Below are 17,144 nucleotides of genomic sequence, written 5' to 3' on the forward strand. Positions count from 1 at the left end.
TGTAAAACTGATAACAGTGTTGTGTGGCAGACAATCCAGGCACACACAAACATACTGTTAATGTTCTTTAATAAGCAGAGTACTAGCAATTTGCTCCACACTCAAACACCTTGTAAACTAGACTAACTCCCAATTGTGCTGAGGTTCTCAGGTTGCAATACAGTAGCCTTAAAATGAAACATCATTACACTAATCACCAGTTTATTTCATGTTTTTATTTTTAACTGTCCTTGCCAACCAGCATACTATGTGATTATACATTTTAATAATAATTTTTTAAAAGCTAAACATTAAAGGGCAGTCCCAAACCTAAGAAGTTCTCACCAAGTAACCACTATGTAATTTAATTTACTCACATTTTCTTGTGATATTTACAAACTTTAAACATTGACCACAAACCCAAAAAAGCTTTTTAAAAAGATTCCCACTCCAACCACTAGACTTCTCCCATTAGTAGCTCCATTAAACTTTCAGTCATTAGAGAATACATGGTACTTTCCAGGAAAATAGGACTATTGCTAAATTATACTTTGGCCATTCTGCTCTGTAGTTTGTTGAATTAGATATCACACACACTTGTAAGGTGCCCATTTAAATGTGTTCCATTTTTTAATTTTCAGACTGTCTTTCTTGCAAATGTAAGGCCAGATTCTGGCTGGCCCTTACTTGGGTGTCCATGGCAGAATGCACAAAGTGCCTTTCTCTGTGTTTGTGTTGCCCAGATCAGAGCTCTCCACAACTCTAGTCCCTGTACTCAGCAGAGCACAGGGACTGTTATTTCAAGATGTAATCCACCTAAAAGGAGCAGGGAGAGTGTGGGGCCATAAACCAACTCTATTTTTCTGCACCATGCCACAAAGCAAACTGGTATGGTGCATCCCCAGAAGGGGTGTAGAGGTACAGCAATGGGCATGCTCTTAAGCACTGTGGAGCTCAGGGAGGAATTCTGAAAATCTCAAAATGCATATTTTTAAATGAGTGCCTTATAAACATGTTTACACATAATTATTCAGTTACAGGAGAATGTAATTACTTCTGGACTGGGAGTCAGGAGATCTGGGTTCTAATTCCTTGTTCTTCCCCTGACCATCTGTGTGATTTTGGGAAAATAATTTCACTTCTCTGTCTCAGCTTTCCCATCTATTTAAATGAGGTAATCTACACTTATCTTACTTGATAAAGTGCTTTGAGCTCTAATGGATGAAAACACTATATAAGTGCAAATTTATTATTACTGTTGGCAGTGTGCAATTTGCACAATCTAGCCCTTACTGTTTCCACTAAACTTTACAAAAAAAAGGGGGGAAGGGGTAAAGCATGCCAGAGTACTTAAAAACTGATAACCTCTGATTTGTGATGTGTATATTTAATTTATATTTATTTTAAAATGCACCCATCCAAAGCCTTAAGATATGAACCATTCTATAAAATACATACTCAAATACACAACTGTTATAATATTTGTTGTTCAACAGTGATGGAAGTTAAGGCCATATCTACAGTCTTTTAGGTGAGCTGCTTGCACTAAATATCTTTAGAAATATGCTCCTGTGCTTTCAAATTCAGTAGCATTTTCTGAGATTCACAACTCTATAGGAAACACTTCATCCACCATAGAAGCACAGCCAATTTGGCTAAAACCATGCCATCTATTTAACAGTGAAGAGCCACACTATGAAACAGGATCAGGTGTGGAAATGAAGACTAGGAACTGCAGGGGAAATTTTAGTAATACAGAATGTAATTGCCCAAATTGGAATTTGGATAGTGTGTTGGCTTTAACCATCTGCTCTTACAGAAAGAATGATGGGAATCTGAATGATCAAAAGTTTCAGGACCTTAGATTTACGTCTCACTTGAAAGTCAGCAACTCCAGCAACCTAGTGCCCTCTAATACTATGCTGAGAATTAGCATAATGCTGACCCATAAGGCAATATGTATCCAAGCTAAAAATATAATACAGACCTTTCAAATGGAGGATCCCTTGTGTTGACTTCAGTGGGAGTTTCACCAATTGGTTTCTCCATCCCTTTATCTGAATTGTTTTTTTATTATTCTCTGTACAATGTTTTAATTTTCTTACTGAATTCTAGGTTTGATTTTATGAAGCGTTAAATGCAGATTTTTAAAAATTCTCATTCAGAAGACAGACATTATTATGTTTAATAATTAAGCCTGCTAAAAATCTTCTGTCAGGGACTACTATTTTTTTTGTAATCTTTACTATTCTCATTAGCACTACTGAGCTTTCATCAATCTTTAGTTCAAATTAGGGTTCTTTCTTTAAAGGTTATTTCTTCTAGATGAAGAATGATATCACATTTTAACAAGAAGTCTATAATTATGGTGTCATATGTCTGCAGCTGCAAATAGGGCATCCCTATACCGCAAATCAAATGTCTTTACCTTATTTTTAAATGCATTACTTCATCATTTCAGAGCCCAATCAATGTTTTGAATTCAAAGAGACTTAAGTGATCACCTTTTAAAAATTCTCTTCACTTCTTCATTACACATTTACTCTTCATTAAAAGTTCTCTTAATTTCTTCATTACACTTTTCCCCTAACATCTTTGCAGTCCAAAGTTCATAATATTTTTTTTCATGTTAGTGAAGTACAATTATTTTTGGATAAGTGCTTCCACCTCTGTAGGAGAAAAAATTCTTCAATATATCCACCTCAAAATAATCATGTCATATATGTTTTCTAAAGCTTTCCATTTTGAAAAGACCCATGGGGTAAGTTTGTTGTCTGTTGTGTGTGTGTTTGTGTTTGTGGTGTGCTTGCTGCTTGACTGAAATATACTGTGTGGTCTGTTTGTTTGGGGGACCATGTGCTGAGCCTAGCAGCCTGCTAGGCAAGGCTGAGAGCTTGTTAACGAGGCTGTGATCCCTAAGCCCTTTAGCACCCATCAACCTTTAATCAGGGGACCGGGCTACTCAGGAAGACCAGGGCTTTAAAAAGCCTGCTCCTAAGCAACCAGATGAGCTAGTGAACTGGAGCAGCTAACAGGGGAGTTTTGTGAAGGAGTTTAGAGAGAGAGGGTATGGGGCGGGGGGGGGAGGAGAGGCTAGATACACTTACCATTCTTTAAACTTAAAACCCAAACCACCCCCTGATAAAAACAAAACAACGACATAGGAATGAGCTTCAGGAGTAAAAAGATAATGCAGGCAGAAGTCCAGCAACAGAGTTGGGGCTATCCAGGCTATTGCACCAGATGCAGCATGTATGACTATCTCCCCTATGGGCAGATGGCATATGTGTGCATTCGGTGCAAAGATCTTTTGGCCCTCAGAGACCGTCATGGGCTTTGGAGACCAGAGTGGCTGAACTGGAGGAGCTAAGGGAGACAGAGAGATACTGTAGGGAGCCAGGGTGGCTTCCCTCCGAACCTGAGGGTAAAGTGCCTTTCCCTCAGCCTGAGTGGGCGGGGCCAGCCCAAGCTCGCTCCACCCCCCGGAAGGGGAGGGGTGGAACAGGAAGTATAAAGGGCGGGGCCCTTAGCTCAGTTAGAGCAGCACCAGGGAGGGAGGCAGACACAGACCGCGGGCTGCTCCCTTCAGAGCCTGCTGCCACACCAGGGGAGGCCCTGAACCCGTGGAAACCTCACCTGGAGGACGGACTGGGGCTGCCAGGACTGCCTGCTGCCAAGTACCCAGAAGAACTGGAGGAGCCGGAGGGGGAGCGGGAGCTGCCAGCAGCCGAGTACCCAGAGGAGCTGGAGGAGCCTGAGCCTGAGGGGGAGCCGGAGCTGCCAGCAGCGGACTACCCCGACGCACTCACGGGACCAGAGGGATTCGGGCGAGCAATCGGGTAGGAAGTAGCCCAGGGACAGAGCTGCACAGTGGTGAGTCTATGTAGCGGGACGACCCCGCTGACCCAGTGGTGGGACCCTCGTTCTGCCACTGTCAGGGCCCTGGGCTGGAGCGCAGTGGTGTAGGGTGGGCCTGCGTTCCCCTACCCGGCAGAGCCACGCCGGGACCTTAGCCGGCGCTCCCCTGCCTGAGGGGCGCGCTACTGACCTTAGCCGGCGCTCCCCTGCCTGAGGGGCGCGCTACTGACCTTAGCCGGCGCTCCCCTGCCTGAGGGGCGCGCTACTGACCTGTGCCGGCGCTCCCCTGCCTGAGGGGCGCGCTACTGACCTGTGCCGGCGCTCCCCTGCCTGAGGGGCGCGCTACTGACCTGTGCCGGCGCTCCCCTGCCTGAGGGGCGCGCTACAGACTCTGGCTGGCGGCCGCCCCGCCGCTAATTCCCCGCTGACGGAGGCGTGACCCAGGCCATCCAGTGACCTCGTAGCTCCCCACCGCCCCCTAGCGGGTAGGGGGGCCGACGCCGATCACAAGTGGTGGAGAATGTGGGCATCGCCCCCTATCCCTGCCGGAAGGGATTAGAGCAAGGAGGCAGCGACAGCCCCTAAACAGAAGATGGAGATGGAAAGGCTTATCAAGGTGCTGGCCGAGACGCAGCAGCAGCAGCAGCAACAACTCATACAGCAGCTGGGTACCCACCAGCAGCAGTTGCTTCAAACCTTGGGGGCCCAGCACCGCGAACAACAGACTCAATGTTTCCAGCAACTTGCCACCCTGTGGCCGAGCCCCGGTGGAGCCCAGCCGGGTGGGGTGACCACCCCCAACCCTCCTGCTCCACCAATCCGTCTGGCCAAGATGGGGCCTGAGGATGACCCAAAGGCTTATCTCGTGACCTTTGAGCGGGTTGCTGCAGTAGCTGGTTGGGCGCCAGACCAATGGGCAACCCTGCTTGCCCCCTATCTAACGGGGCCGGCCCAGAAGGCTTACCGGGGGCTACCAGACGATGAAGCCCGTGTTTACGCCAGAGTAAAAGCGGCTATCCTGGATGCCTTCGACATCACCCCGGAGACTTTTCGGCGACGGTTTTGGGGAAAGCTGTACCCCTCGGGGGCCCGGCCCCGAGCCGTGGCACAGGAATTAAAGGATGCAGCGTGCCGATGGCTACAACCCGAGCATCGAACTGTGGCTGAGGTGACAGAACAGATCATCCTCGAGCAATTCGTGCACATCCTTCCGACTCCAGGGAGGGCGTGGGTGTTGCGGCACCGACCTCAAACTCTAAGTGCAGCAGTCACACTTATGGAGAACTTTCTAGAGGCCGAGGCCCCAATAGGACCGACAGCCCGACCCCCAAGCTCTGGACCCGGCGCTCAGAAGCCGGAAAGGGGGTCCACTCCCAAAGTCAATGTGCCCGCTCGAGCCCGACGACCAAACGGCGGCGACACTACTTTTCCCCGACGGCCCGAGGCCCCACAACCCGCACCGTCTGGACGTTTGGCCCGTCCATCGGGCCCCGGCCAACCCCGCGGCCACCCGGGTGACCCGGCACGGCCGGGGCGCACAGAGGTAGGACCTTGCTTTCGGTGTGGTGAGTACGGCCACCTGCAACGAGACTGTATGGCGATGGAATGCGATTTTGGCCAGGTGTACACCGGGGAGAGCCGGGCCCGCACACCATCCGCGGCCAAATTGACAGCCCCCATGAGCATCGCCGGGACACCTGTGGTGGGTCTAATTGATTCAGGCTGTGGGCAGACTCTTGTCCGCCAGTCCCTCCTCCCGGACACCGAGCAGATCATCGGGGAGGTACGGATACAGTGCATACATGGGGATGTGAAACCGTACCCCACCGTGCAGGTCCCTCTCACGGTAGACGGGGCGACTCAGGTACTGAATGTGGCGGTGGCCCCGTCCCTTGCCTACCCAATCATCCTGGGCCGGGACTGGCCAGAATTCGTCGAGCTGCTCCGGTCCCTATCTCCGGAAGAGGCATTCGAGGGAGCCTCCTCTGCGACGGACCCAGGCCCCAGGCGGAGCCCCGACCCCAACGGTGACCCATTCCTTTCACCCAGGCAGGACGGCCAGGAGACAAGGGGCCCCCCGGTGGACATTCGGGACTTTAGCTGAGACCAAAGGGAGGACCCTACGCTCCGGTTTGCCTATGAACAGCTGGCACGGGTAGTGGGGAAGGTCGTGGAGGCCCAGCGGGCTACCCAATGGCCTAGATTTGAGCTTGACCAAGATCGTCTCTACCGTGTGGAGCGGGACCCTCAAACTCAAGAGGTCCGTACCCAACTCGTGGTTCCCCGCATTCATCGACGGGCGGTCCTAAAGCTAGCCCATGACATCCCAGCCGCAGGCCATTTAGGACCAGAGAAAACCGCAGCTAGGGTCCTGGCCAAGTTCTTCTGGCCCGGCATCCACCGCGAAGTGAAGGATTACTGTGGGTCATGCCCGGACTGCCAACGCGCCGCCCCGGCCGGGATCCGGAAGGCCCCCCTAGTTCCATTACCAACCGTGGGCATTCCATTTGAACGAGTAGCGATTGACCTGGTCGGACCCTTCCCGAAAAGTCAGGCGGGCTACCAATACATCCTTGTCTTGATGGACTACGCCACCCGCTTCCCTGAGGCTGTCCCCTTAAGGAGTATCACTGCCCGCACTATTGCGGCAGAGCTTGTGAAGATCTTCGCCAGGGTTGGCCTCCCTCGAGAGTTACTTACTGACCAAGGGACCAACTTCACATCTAAGTTGTTCCGTCAGGTATGTGCCCTGCTGGGGATTAAGAAGCTGCAGGCCTCAGTTTACCATCCCCAGACGGATGGGTTAGTCGAACGTTTTAATCGAACCCTGAAAGGAATGTTGTGACGCTTCCCCACCCAGGACCTCCGTCAGTGGGATCAACTACTTCCCCCTTTACTACTGGCGGTTCGGGAAGTTCCACAGGCTTCCACGAAGTTCTCTCCATTTGAGCTCCTCTATGGGCGACGGCCCCGCGGAGTGATGGATCTCCTGAGAGAAACTTGGGAACATACACCATCCTCAACGCAGGGCCTTTTACAATACATCTTGCAGCTGCAGGAACGGTTGGCCCGGGCGGGTGAACTCGCGAGGGAAAACTTAAACACGGCCCAAAGGGGCCAGGAGCAGCAATATAATCGGGGCACCCAGGTCCGATTATTTGACCCCGGGGACCGAGTTCTCCTCCTGCTCCCCTCGGAGGAATCAAAGCTTTTTGCCCGCTGGCAGGGCCCATATGAAGTCCTTCGCCAAGTGGGGCCTGTCAATTATGAAATCCGGCAGCCTGATCACCGGAAGGGAAAGCAGATCTATCATGTGAATCTTTTAAAACCCTGGCGGGAACGGGAAGGACTACTAATTGCCCCATACCCACCTGAACCAGACATTGGGCCACAACCCCCCGAAGAGTCTGATAATGGGGAACCTCAGCTAGCCGAGACGCTCACGGCTGAGCAGCGGGAACAGGCCCTCTGCCTAGTGAAGGCATTCCCCAGGACCTTCACCACGAAGCCCGGACAGACTACGCTTGCCTACCATGCAATCCAGACCGACCCCGGGGTGGTGGTCCGAGAGACGACCCGGCCATTGCCTAGGCGAATGCGAGAGGCTGTGGAGGAGGAAGTCCAGGCCATGTTGGGATTGGGTGTTATCGAGCATTCCCAGAGCGAATGGCGGAGCCCTGTTGTCCTGGTTCCGAAGCCAGATGGGAGCCGGCGGTTTTGTATTGACTTTCGGAGAGTCAATGCCATTTCAAAGTTTGATGCGTATCCAATGCCCCGCGTCGATGAGCTCCTTGACCGGCTTGGAGAAGCCTGCTACATCACCACCTTAGATCTCACCAAGGGGTACTGGCAGATCCCCTTGGAACCCCAATCCAAGGAGAAGACTGCGTTCGCCACCCCCGTCAGGCTTGTACCAGTTTACTCGGATGCCTTTCGGCCTCCATGGGGCCCCAGCAACCTTCCAGCGCTTGATGGATCGGGTTTTGCAACCTCACACCAAGTACGCCGCCGCCTACCTGGATGATGTGGTCATCTATGGCAGCAACTGGGAGGAACATCTCAACCAAGTGGCGGCTGTCCTCCGAGACCTCCGCGCCGCCGGCCTCACAGCCAATCCTAAGAAATGCCGAATCGGGCGCGAAGAAACCACTTATCTGGGGTACACCCTGGGGCGGGGACAGGTATGCCCCCTCATCGGGAAGGTTCAAGCCCTCCAGGAATGTCAGGCGCCAACCACGAAGAGGCAGGTACGTCAGTTCTTGGGCCTGGCCGGCTATTACCGGCGGTTCGTACCCCACTTTGCAACCATTACGGCCCCTCTGACAGAACTCCTGACCAAAGATAGCCCCCGTAGAGTGTGCTGGTCTGACGACTGCGAGAGGGCCTTTCAAACTGTCAAAGACCGCCTGTCTAGCGAGCCCGTTCTCTTCAGCCCGGACTTCGATCGGGACTTCATTGTCCAGACCGATGCCTCCGGCGTGGGGCTTGGGGCGGTCCTCTCACAGGAGGTGGACGGGGAGGAGCATCCTATTGTTTACATCAGTCGGAAACTGTTCCCCCGGGAGCGGAACTACTCCGTCCTGGAGAAGGAGGCCCTAGCTGTTAAGTGGGCGGTTGATGCTCTCCGCTACTACCTCCTCGGGGCCCCCTTTATACTGGTTACGGATCATGCACCCCTGAAGTGGCTCAACAAGATGAAGGACGCGAATGCCTGCCTGCAGCGGTGGTATCTTACACTACAAACCTACGCCTTCACGATCCACCATCGGGCGGGACGGGACAACGCCAACGCGGACTTTTTCTCCCGTCTGGGGGAGGCTGAGGACGCCAGCTCCGAGGTTCGGGAGCTGGATTTGAGGGGTGGGGTATGTAGGGAGCCAGGGTGGCTTCCCTCCGAACCTGAGGGTAAAGTGCCCTTTCCCTCAGCCTGAGTGGGCGGGGCCAGCCCAAGCTCGCTCCACCCCCCGGAAGGGGAGGGGTGGAACAGGAAGTATAAAGGGCGGGGCCCTTAGCTCAGTTAGAGCAGCACCAGGGAGGGAGGCAGACACAGACCGCGGGCTGCTCCCTTCAGAGCCTGCTGCCACACCAGGGGAGGCCCTGGACCCGTGGAAACCTCACCTGGAGGACGGACTGGGGCTGCCAGGACTGCCTGCTGCCGAGTACCCAGAGGAACTGGAGGAGCCGGAGGGGGAGCGGGAGCTGCCAGCAGCCCGAGTACCTGGAGGAGCTGGAGGAGCCTGAGCCTGAGGGGGAGCCGGAGCTGCCAGCAGCGGACTACCCCGACGCACTCACGGGACCAGAGGGATTCGGGCGAGCAATCGGGTAGGAAGTAGCCCAGGGACAGAGCTGCACAGTGGTGAGTCTATGTAGCAGGACGACCCCGCTGACCCAGTGGTGGGACCCTCGTTCTGCCACTGTCAGGGCCCTGGGCTGGAGCGCAGTGGTGTAGGGTGGGCCTGCGTTCCCCTACCCGGCAGAGCCACGCCGGGACCTTAGCCGGCGCTCCCCTGCCTGAGGGGCGCGCTACTGACCTTAGCTGGCGCTCCCCTGCCTGAGGGGCGCGCTACTGACCTTAGCCAGCGCTCCCTGCCTGAGGGGCGCGCTACAGACTCTGGCTGGCGGCCGCCCCGCCGCTAATTCCCCGCTGACGGAGGCGTGACCCAGGCCAGCCAGTGACCTCGTAGCTCCCCACCGCCCCCTAGCGGGCAGGGGGGCCGACGCCGATCACAGATACATAGATGAGATTTTTTGGGACACAGTAGAAAGGTCCTACTCCTGGTCTGATGGTCTCTTTACTGTTGGGAGGATGAAAGGTTCAGGGAAGGAGAACATCCAACTAGAGCAAAGGAAATGATCCATAGTTGGGACCCTCCTTCCTGATGATGTTGTGGTATCCTCTCACATTGAAGATACCTTTCTGGGGAAGGGAACTCCAGTTATTAGGAAGAGACAGGTATTAGTAATGGATGATTCGATCATTAGAATCATAGCTGGGTTTGCAAAGACTGGGAAAACCGCATGGTGACTTGGCTGCCAGGTACGAAGGTTGCGGATCTCTCAAGATATCTAGATAGATTTATGAGTAGTGCTGGGGAGGAGCTGGTCGTCGTGGTACATGTAGGTACCAATGACATAGGAAAGGATAGGAGAGAGGTCCTGGAGGCCAAATTTAGGCAGCTAGGTAAGAGATTGAAGTCCAGGACCTCCATGGTAACATTCTCTGAAATGCTTCCAGCTCCACACGCAGGGCCAGTTAGACAGGCAGAACTGCAGGGTCTCAATGCATGGATGAGATGATGGTGTAGGGAAAAGGGGTTTAGATTTATTAGGAACTGGGGAAACTTTTGGGAAAGGGGGAGCCTATACAGAAAGGATGGGCTCCACTAAACCAAAATGGAACCAGATTGCTGGCACATGAGATTAAAAAGGTTGTAGAACAGTTTTTAAACTAACGGCTGGGGGAAGCTGACAGGTGCAGAGGAGCACATGGTTCGGACAGGGACATCCCTTGGGGAGGATCTATTAATGGAGATTCTCTAAATCATAGTAAAGGATGGAAGATGATAAAATACTGGTAGGATCTGATGAGAAACAGTCAAATGAAAAAAAGACCCATTCAATTACATCATATAATGGCAGACAGCTAAAAAGTGACAAGTTTTAAAGTGCTTATATACAAATGCTAGAAGTCTAAATAATAAGATGGGTGAACTAGAATGCACTGTATTAAATGAGAATATTGATAGAATAGGCATCACAGAAACTTGGTGGAATGAAGATACTCAATGGGACACAGTAATAATAGGGTACAAAACATATCAGAAGGACAGAACAGGTTGTGCTGGTGGGAGGGTGACCCTATATGTGAAAGAAAGCGTAGAATCAAATGAAGTAAAAATCTTAAATGAACCCAACTGTACCATACACTCTCTATGGATAGTAATTCCATGCTCTAATAATAAAAATATAGCAGTAGGGATATATTACAGACCACCTGACCAGGATGGTGATAGTGACTGTGAAATGCTCAGGGAGATTAGAGAGGCTATTAAAATAAAAAACTCAATAATAATGGGAGATTTCAACTATCCCCATATTGACTGGGTACATATCACCTCAGGACAGGATGCAGAGATAAAGTTTCTTGACATCTTAAATGACTGCTTCTTGGAGCAGCTAGTCCTGGAACCCACAAGAGGAGAGGCAATTCCTGGTTTAGTCCTAAGTGGAGCACAGGATCTGGTCCAAGAGGTGAATATAGCTAGACTGCTTGGTAATTGTGACCATAATATAATTAAATTTAACATCCTTGTGGTGGAAAAAACACCACAGCAGCCCAACACTGTAGCATTTAATTTCAGAAAGGGGGTCTACACAAAAATGAGGAAATTAGTTAAACAGAAATGAAAAGGTACAGTGCAAATGATGGAATCCCTGCGAGCTGCATGGAAACTTTTTAAAGACACATAATAGATGCTCAAATTAAATGTATACCCCAAATTAAAAAACCATAGTAAGAGAACCAAAAAAGTGCCACTGTGGCTAAACAACACAGTAAAAGAAGTAGTGAGAGGCAAAAAGGCATGCTTTAAAAAGTGGAAGTTAAATCCTAGTGAGGAAAATAGAAAGGAGCATAATCTCTGGCAAATGAAGTGTAAAGATATAATTAGGAAGGCCAAAAAAGAATTTGAAGAACAGCTAGCCAAAGACTCAACAAGTAATAGCAAAAAACATTTTTAAGTACATCAGAAGCAGGAACCCTGCTAAACAACCAGTGCGGCCACTGGAAGATCAAGATGCTACAGGACCACTAAAGGACGATAAAGCCATTGAGGAGAAACTAAATGAATTCTTTGCATCGGTCTTCACAACTGAGGATGTGAAGGAGATTCCCAAACCTGAACCATTCTTTTTAGGTGATAACTCTGAGGAACTGTCCCAGATTGAGGTATCATTAGAGGAGGTTTTAGAACAAATTGACAAACTAAACAGTAATAAGTCACTAGGACCAGATGGTATTCACCCAAGAGTTCTGAAGGAACTCCAGTGTGGAATTGCAGAACTATTAACTGTAGTCTGTAACCTATCATTTAAATCAGCTTCTGTAACAAATGATTGGAGGATAGCAAATGTGACGCCACTTTAAAAATGGCTTCAGAGGTGATCCCGGCAATTACTGGCCGGTAAGCCTGACTTCAGTAGTGGGCAAACAGGTTGAAACTATAGTAAAGAACAAAATTGTTGGGGAAGAATCAACATGGTTTTTGTAAAGGGAAATCATGCCTCACCAATCTACTAGAATTCTTTGAGGGAGTCAACAAGCATGTGGACAAGGGGGATCCAGAGGACATAGTGTACTTAGATTTTCAGAAAGCCTTTGACAAGGTCCCTCACCAAAGGCTCTTAAGCAAAGTAAGCTGTCATGGATAAGAGGGAAGGTGCTCTCATGGATTGGTAACTGGTTAAAAGACAGGAAATGAAGGGTAGGAATAAATGGTCAGTTTTCAGAATGGAGAGAGGTAAATAGTGGTGTCCCCAGGGGTCTGTACTAGGACCAGTCCTATTCAACATATTCATAAATGATCTGTGAAAAGGGGTAAACAGTGATGTGGAAAAATTTGCAGATGATACAAAACTACTCAAGATAATTAAGTCCCAGGCAGACTGAGATGAGCTAGAAAAGGATCTTTCAAAACTGGGTGACTGGGCAACAAAATGGAAGATGAAATTCAATGTTGATAAATGCAAAGTAATGCACATTGGAAAACATAATCCCAACTATACATATAAAATGATGGGGTCTAAATTAGCTGTTACCACTCAAGAAAGAGCTCTTGGAGTAATTATGGATAGTTCTCTGAAAACATCCACTCAATGTGCAGTGGCAGTCAAAAAAGCTAACAATGTTGGGAATCATTAAGAAAGGGATAGATAATAAGACAGAAAATATCATATTGCCTCTATATAAATCCATGGTACGACCACATCTTGAATACTGCGTGGAGATGTGATCGCCCCATCTCAAAAAAGATATATTGGAATTGAAAAAGGTTCAGAAAAGGGCAACAAAAATTATTAGGAGTATGGAACGACAGCCATATGAGGAGAGCTTAATAAGACTGGGGCTTTTCAGCTTGGAAAAGAGATGACTAAGGGGGGATATAAAAGAGATCTATAAAATTATGACTGCTGCGGAGAAAGTAAATGCAGAGAAAGGAAGTGTAATTTACTCCTTCTCGTAACACAAGAACTAGGAGTCACCAAATGAAATTAATAGGCAGCAGGTTTAAAACAAAAGGAAGCATTTTTTCACACAATGCACAGTCAACCTGTGGAACTCCTTGTCAGAGGATATTGTGAAGGCCAAGACTATAACAGGGTTCAAAAAAGAACTAGATAAGTTCATGGAGGATAGGTCCATCAATGGCTATTAGCCAGGATGGGCAGGGATGGTATCCCTAGCCTCTGTTTGCCAGAAGCTGGAAATGGGTGACAGGGGATGGATCACTTGATGATTACCTGTTCTGTTCATTCCCACTGGGGCACCTGGCCTTGTCCACTGTCGGAGGACAGGATACTGGGCTAGATGGACCTTTGGTCTGACTCAGTATGGCTGTTCTTATGTAAAAAAATGATGTTTTATTTAGCTAGATTTTTTTTAAAAAAAGAACTGCCAAATTAAATTTTAGGAAATAGTTGAGCAAAAATATTTGCCCATGCAAATTATAACATACAATTCTAGACACATAAATTATTTTAATGCGATTCAAGAGAATAAAAATGACATACAGACATGCAAGTTTATGCAAAAATTGCATGCAGATTTTAAGTGCCTATTTTTGGAAGTGGCATAAAAAATACACATGCAAATGTTTAGCATTTACAACTACTAACTATGTTTGCAGCTTCACATTTTACACTGTGCGCTTTAACCAACTGGCTAAACATGATGTTGCCATAACTAAATGCTCAGATAAAGGCCACTCCTGCAGAAGGGTCCACAAGTGAGGACTCTTAGATCCTTGCAGAGTCCAGTTGAGATTAATGGGATGCCTCATCGCATGAGGTTCTACATACTTCTAAATCGCTTTGGAGGACTGAGGTGTTAGATGCTACATGAAAATTATTAATATTAAATGTTTTAGTAAAAATTTTAACCTTTTGTATATCACAAACAGGTTTGAGTTTGACAGATTTTTAGTTTACGAGTTGTGAGCAGGAATGAAATAATAGACCAGAAGCTTGAACAGATGTTTTCTCTAGGCTCCACACAATTGTACATGAAATACAGAAAGAAAATCAGCGTGCCAAATTTCACAAGAGTATACCAAAATCAGGGCATAATGCTAACATTAAAAGTGAAAAGTTATTACAATAAAGAAAAGAAAAAGGTAACATTCTAAATAAAAGGATACAAATCTCTTATAGTTTTTCTTTCTATGGGCCAAATTCTGCCCTTGATTACATACTCAACTCCTACTGTGAATTTTTTTTTAACAACATTATACATGTTTGGCCAACTGACTACGTAACCCACATGCTTTATACTGTAGCCCTCAAAGAAAGGGACAGAAGCAGTGAGAGGAGACATGGATTTTAGTTGGAATATTCTGTATCAACACACATACAGGGGAAGACAATTCAGCTATAAAGGTACAGAAACATTGGGAAATAGAATGTGGCAATTACTGGACATGCTTAGTAACTGCTTCTGAAGTTGCATAGAAATTTTCACTGTAGGTAAGAACCTGGCAGGTCACACTCAGTTACCCTCTGAAAACTGAACCAATCAGAGTATAGGGGGGGCCTGGAGGGTGGGCAGCAAGCTATAAATATGAGTTAAGGATAGCCCTGTGGACGATCCACACAAGTCTAAGAGTTGTGTTTGCTGTGAAGACTTGGGCGTTGTCTACACTACAAAGTTTTGGCGACAAAAAGCTGCTTTTTGTCAACAAAGCAGTGAATGCCTACAAACTGCGATGCGACTTTTGGCAGCTAAAATGCCATTTTGGCAACAAAATACAACCACCCCGATGAGAGACATAAGTTTTTTTCCCCTCTAAATTTTTGTCGACAAAGTGCCAGTGTAGACACCACGCTTGATTTTATCACTTTAATTGGCCTCCAGAAGGTGTCCCAGTAATGCCCATCATGACTGCTCTGGTCAGCAGTTTGAACTCCAATGCCCTGCAGCCAGGTAAACAACCATCTGCTCCTTCCCCTTAGAAGCCCTGGGAATTTTTTAAATTCCATTTTGTTTTTGCTCGGTGTAGAGAGGTCTCACCACATCTTCCCAGGTGACCATGGTAGGTTATTGCAGCAAATGCTCTCCCACTTAGACCACTGCTGAGCTGCTGGATCTGCTCAGTATATGGGGAGAGCAGGCTGTGCAGTCCCAGCTGTGCTTGAGCCATAGGAACTGGAATACCTACGCGCACATTTGTCGAGGCTTGTGCAAAAAGGGCTATGATTGAGACATGCTGCAGTGCAAAGATAAAGGAGCTGAAGCAGGTGTACCATAAAGCAAGGGAGTTAAACTCTTGCCAGTTCTATAAGGAGCTGGATGCTATCATCAGTTGCGACTCCACCGCCAAGAGCCCCATGGATACTTCGGCGGGCATGGATGCGGTGGAAAGAGGACCTAACCTGGAGGACGAAGTCACTGATGAAGAGGTGGAGTTACACGACAATGTGACGCTCCCAGCGGGGTCGCCCAGTGGGGCAGGCAGACAGGAACTATTCACTACTCCAGAGGTGTCTAGCCAGTTTCAGCAGTTCCTCTCTGGCGAGCAAGAAGGAGAGGAGACGCCTGTTAAGTGGCTGTGGTTTGTGTAGTGTGGAGGTGGGTTCAGGGTATGAAAATGTAGAAGGCTGGATGTGTTTCTGTGAGCTGGACATTTCCCTGTGTAGCTAATCAGTGCAGTGGACCAGGGTGTTGATGCACACTGAGATCTCATGGAAATCCTCTAGAAAGATCTCCAGGAAACTTTCCTGGAGATATTTTGTAATCCTCTGCCTACGGCTTCTTGGCAGAGCAGCTTGTGCCTTCCCCCATTGTAGGAAAGTTTCCCATGCCATTTGGCAATCACTTGTGCAGGGACCATAGCGGCACACAGGCGAGCAGCACAGGAAGCAGGGCAGAAGCCACAAGCATGTGGTAGATGTACCCTCATTTCCCTGCTTACCCTGCTAGAATGACCCCCACCTGTGGAACAGTGCGGGAGAATTTTAGATTTCCCCCCCCAGTTCGCTGCACCACAGCCCTTGCAGAGTGAGTGCTCTTTTCCCCATGTGGAGCGTCCCCCCACCACCAACACTCACCATGTTTTGGGTGTTCACAGAGATGTGTGCTTGCCAAGGGTCAGTGAGAAAGTGATTGTTATGTTGCAAAAGGTGTATTTTACTGAAATGTTTCAATGCTGTGCGTGAATTTAACAATCATGCTTCCATGCATTGTTCCTTGTGCTTTGGCAGATGTGGCCTTCAGGAACACCCCCCACACACCAGCCGAGCATCTCTCCCAGATAAGAAAGCAGCCAAGATGGAGCAAAGAAAAAGACATGTTCTGAGAGGTACTGCACTCCTCCAATGCAGAGAAAAGGGAACACAAGAAGTGGTAGGAAGCCAAAAGGCAGGACAGAAAAGAAAATCAGGAGTTTGTTAAGGATGCTACTAAGCGGATGATTAAAGTAATGGAAGAGAAAACACAGATGCTGAATCCTTAATAATGCTGCAGACTGAGCAGATCCGGGCCTGCCCTCTCCTGCAGCACATTCAGAACTCTTTTCCATGCTCCCCCCAAACTCCACCCGCACAGTGCTTTCCACTTTTTGGAACTTCTGGGTTTCCCCGTCAGTCCACCCCTTCAGCAACTTTCATAATGATAGCTGGACCTACACACAGGTCTGAAAGTCTACCCTTCCCTGGTACCTCCTTTCACACCAAGCATCTTTGTGTGTTTGTGTGAGTTGTTTCTTGTGCAATAAATGCAAAGTTTTTAAATGGTAACTCATCTTTATTTGTTTTCTACAAATTGAGATAGCAGGCACTACCAATACATAAACAGGCAGTTTATTCATGTGCTTGCTGGAATGCCCCAATGTCACCATTACTTCCTAGGAAAACTACATGTAATACTGTAGCATCAATCACAGAGATGTACATTACTGGTTCTCATTTTCAGTGTTGCCTCAAAGCCTCCCTGAATCGAATTGCCCCGCTCTGAACTCCTCTGATAGCATTGGTATCTGGCTGCTCAAAATCAGCAGCCAAGCGGTCTGCCTGAACACTCCACCCGAGCAAACCTT

Source organism: Chrysemys picta, chromosome 6, assembly GCF_011386835.1.
Source record: "Chrysemys picta bellii isolate R12L10 chromosome 6, ASM1138683v2, whole genome shotgun sequence".
NCBI lineage: Eukaryota > Metazoa > Chordata > Testudines > Emydidae > Chrysemys > Chrysemys picta.